Source organism: Phascolarctos cinereus, unplaced genomic scaffold (genome assembly GCF_003287225.1).
Source record: "Phascolarctos cinereus isolate Bilbo 61053 unplaced genomic scaffold, phaCin_HiC Scaffold_1;HRSCAF=81, whole genome shotgun sequence".
In the NCBI taxonomy this organism is placed as follows: domain Eukaryota; kingdom Metazoa; phylum Chordata; class Mammalia; order Diprotodontia; family Phascolarctidae; genus Phascolarctos; species Phascolarctos cinereus.
This window is the reverse complement of record NW_027555514.1, coordinates 38150318-38153900: the sequence shown is the minus strand read 5'-3', so window position 1 is coordinate 38153900 and position 3583 is coordinate 38150318. Positions and strand designations below refer to the sequence as shown.

General features: G+C 46.1%; 1 non-coding gene across 1 annotated transcript; it reads left to right on the top strand.

Moving 5' to 3' along the window:
- Positions 1 to 211: 211 nt before the first annotated feature.
- Positions 212 to 285, top strand: TRNAT-AGU (transfer RNA threonine (anticodon AGU)). The gene has a single exon. It is a non-coding gene; the product is annotated as a tRNA-Thr (tRNA).
- The last annotated feature ends 3298 nt before the right edge of the window (positions 286 to 3583 follow it).

Below are 3583 nucleotides of genomic sequence, written 5' to 3'. Positions count from 1 at the left end.
GCGCCCACCTGGGGCTGCGGCGTCTGCGCGTAACTCAGGGGCACTTTCCCTTGACTCTTGGTTTCAACCTGAAACTTTCGAGCAGCTGATCGATTTCTTACCGGAACTCGCACGTTCCCTACTCCCCTTCCCCCGCCAGCTCCTTGTGTGGCCCTAACCTTTGGACTTAGTCTTTCGTTCTTTACCATTCATCTCCCCCTTTGTCTGCCGCGGCGCCGTGGCTTAGTTGGTTAAAGCGCCTGTCTAGTAAACAGGAGATCCTGGGTTCGAATCCCAGCGGTGCCTGGGTTCCTCTGGAAGGAACACGCATCTTATTATTCCCCGCCTCTATGTCACGGTAGGATGAATGCCCTCCAGGGCCCCCCAGGTTCTCAGGTATTTCGTCTTCCTCCTGTATCCCAGTATCCAAGTGCCGGGTCGGTGTGAAGTTTCCCGGCCCAGAACCTCATCTTCTCTAGCATCCTTAAGGAACCCACCCTGCGACATGGGCCCAACGATATTTTCCGGCCTTCCGTTACCTAGTACTTCTACTCGCTCATACCAGGACCGGCATTGATCGTCTTGTCTCCTACGTTTTACCTACTTTCCTTCCCACCCCACCCCCCAATACTATCTGGAACTTCTAATCTTAGCCCCCTCCCCACCTCGCCCCCCAACTGAGTCCCCTCACCTCACCAGGCACTCTCTGGTCATTGTCTCTTCCCAAACAAGCAATTAATCAGTAAGCAATTATTAAGTGCCTCTGGGGCACTGGACTGACTCAGGAAGCCCTGGGTTCAGATCCTGCCTCAACCACTTACTAGCTATGTGATCCTGGCCAGTTAATTAGCCTCAGTTTCCTTATCTGTAAAAACAGGGAGTTGGACCGGATGGCCTCGAAGGCCGTTCCAGTTCTAAACATACAATCCTATTATCATACAATGTGCTAGGCTATAGGGATACGAAAATAATGGATTGACATCTACAAAATATATGTCAATTACAAATATAAATAAATATAAGGTAATTTCTGGGGGAAGCCCTAGCGAAAGGGGCAGGAAAGCACCCTGGTAGAAAATGGCTCTTCAGCTGGGCTTTGAAGGAAGCTACGGGACAGACAAAAAGCGAAAATATTAGCGAACCTGCAATTCAAATTACTCTGGCTCCAGCAATATTGGGGGTTCTTTCAGCCAAATCAACAACAAACATTTATTAAATGAATGAAAAAGGTATTACGATAGATAACAAGTATTTATTAAGTACTTATGTGCCAGGTACTTCATAATTACTATCTCATTTTATCCTCACAACCACTGGAGGAGGTGGGTGTTATTATTATCCCCATTTTACAGATGGAGAGATTGAGAGACAGAAGTTAAATGGCTTGCCTAGGGAGGGTCACACAGCTAGGAAGTGTCTGACACCAGACTGGAGCTCAGACTTCCTCAATGCAGGGCTCTATCCACCACATCATCCAGCAGCCTCAGCTTGGAATGCAAATGTAAAAGTGAGGAGTCCCTGGTTTGATGGAGCCAACATTCTAACCTCAGCCCTTCCTGCCTTTCCAGTTTGATCCAGTGATACAGTTCTCTTGGCTGTTCCTTGGCTCTGGGCATTTTCTCTGGAATTTCCTCATGCCAGGAAGGCTCTCTTCCTCCTCCTCCTCAGCTCTGACTACTGCCCTCCCCAGCTTCCTTTAAGTCCCAACTAAAATCCCACCTCCTACAGGAAGCCTTCCCCAACCACCCCCTGTAATTCTAATGCCCTCCTGTTGATGGTTTTTCCTATTTATTCTGTTTATAACTTGCTTTGTATATATTGGTTTGCTTCTTGTCTCCCCCATTAGATTGTAAGCTTCTTGAAGGCAGGGACTGTCCTTTTGCCTTTTTGTAGCCCCCCCTTCCTACTTTACACAATGCCTGACTCTTAGTAGGTGCTTAATTGGATTGATTGATTGGAGAGATACTTAAACGTAAATGGTCTTGGAGATAATATTTTTGCTTCAGAAGGTTACAGGAATGGTAAGGGTAGCAATTCTTCTTGCTGGACTGTGACCTCTTTAATGGAATCAAGGATTGTTTTTCTTGGTAGGATTACATAGATTTAGAAAAAAAAAAGGGACCTCAAAGCCTCTCTAGGAGGCAGCTAGGTGGCCCAATGGATAGAGCTGCTGGGGCTGGAGTCAGGAAGACCTGAGTTCAAATTCAGCCCCGGATACTTACTAGCTCTGTGACCCTGGGCAAGTCACTTAACCCTGCTTGCCTTAATTTACTGGAGAAGAAAATGGCAAACCACTCCAGTATCTTTGGTAAGAAAACCCCACAGACAGAATAGCCCACAGGGTCACAAAGACTCAGTGACTGAACTAATAGAAGTCTATCCAGCCTAGTTCCCTCATTTCCCAGGGAGCCTGAGTGACTAGCCCATAGAAGAGGCAGAACTCAAACCCAGGTCTTCTTAGCTCTAAATTCAGTATTTTAATCAGAGCCACAGTGTCTAAGCGTACTCTTTTGCACATAGTCGGCATGTTTATTGAATTGCTGAATGGGAATTTTTTTAAAGACAGAAAAAAGTTTGTAGCATCGAAAGTAACAGTGGGACACATGTGACAGGGTGCAAACTGCAGAAACTGCAGAGAACAAAGCTTATTTTTTACTATTCCACTCAATTTTTCTAGATCTCAGAAGAGGACATTCAGTTCAACAATTTAATTGAAGGATTTATTCAGCACTTGCTCTATGTTAAGCAGTACTGAGGGTTACAATGACAAGGCAAAGCTGTTCCTGCCCTCAAGGAACATACATTCTACTGGGGTGGAGTGCCTTATACTGGTGAAATGGATACACAATATATGCAAAAGAATACAGAGTAATTTCTAGTGGTAGAGACCGATTACTAGCTGGAGGCTTGGTGATTAGGCGTGTCAGACTGTTTGTGACCCTGTGGACCATACATGGGGCTTTCTTGGCAAAGATACTGGACTGGTTTCCCAATTCCTTCTCCAGTGGATTAAAGCAAACAGAGGTTAAGTGACTTGCCCAGGGTCCCGCAGCTAGTGACTGTGTGAGGCCAGATTTGAAGTCATGTCTTCCTCACTCCAGCCCCAGCAACTCTATCCACTGGGCCACCTAGCTGTCTCCAAGGCAAACAGAAGTTAAGTGACTTGCCCAGAGTCACGCAGCTAGTAAGTGTCTGAGGCTGCATTTGAACCTGGACCTTCCTGACTCCAGGCCTGGAGCTCTATCCACACCACCTAGTTGCTCCATGGTGTTTGGTCCTCGTGGTCATCAGGAAAAGCCTCCAGAAGTGGGCGTACTGGTACCTACAGCTGTGTCTTGTTAAAAGTTCCAGCTCCAAGTGTTACATTTTTCTTCTTATTCTATTTTTAATTCCTCCCGTCACATTTTTAACTTTAATTTTTTTTTATTTTTTTAGGATAGGCAATGGGGTTAAGTGACTTGCCCAGGGTCACACGGCTGGTGTTATGTGTCTGAAGCTGGATTTGAACTCAGCTCCTCCTGAATCCAAGGCCGATGCTCTATCCACTGCACCACTTAGCTACCCCGACATTTTGAACTTTAAAATCTTTGGCAGCCACTCTATT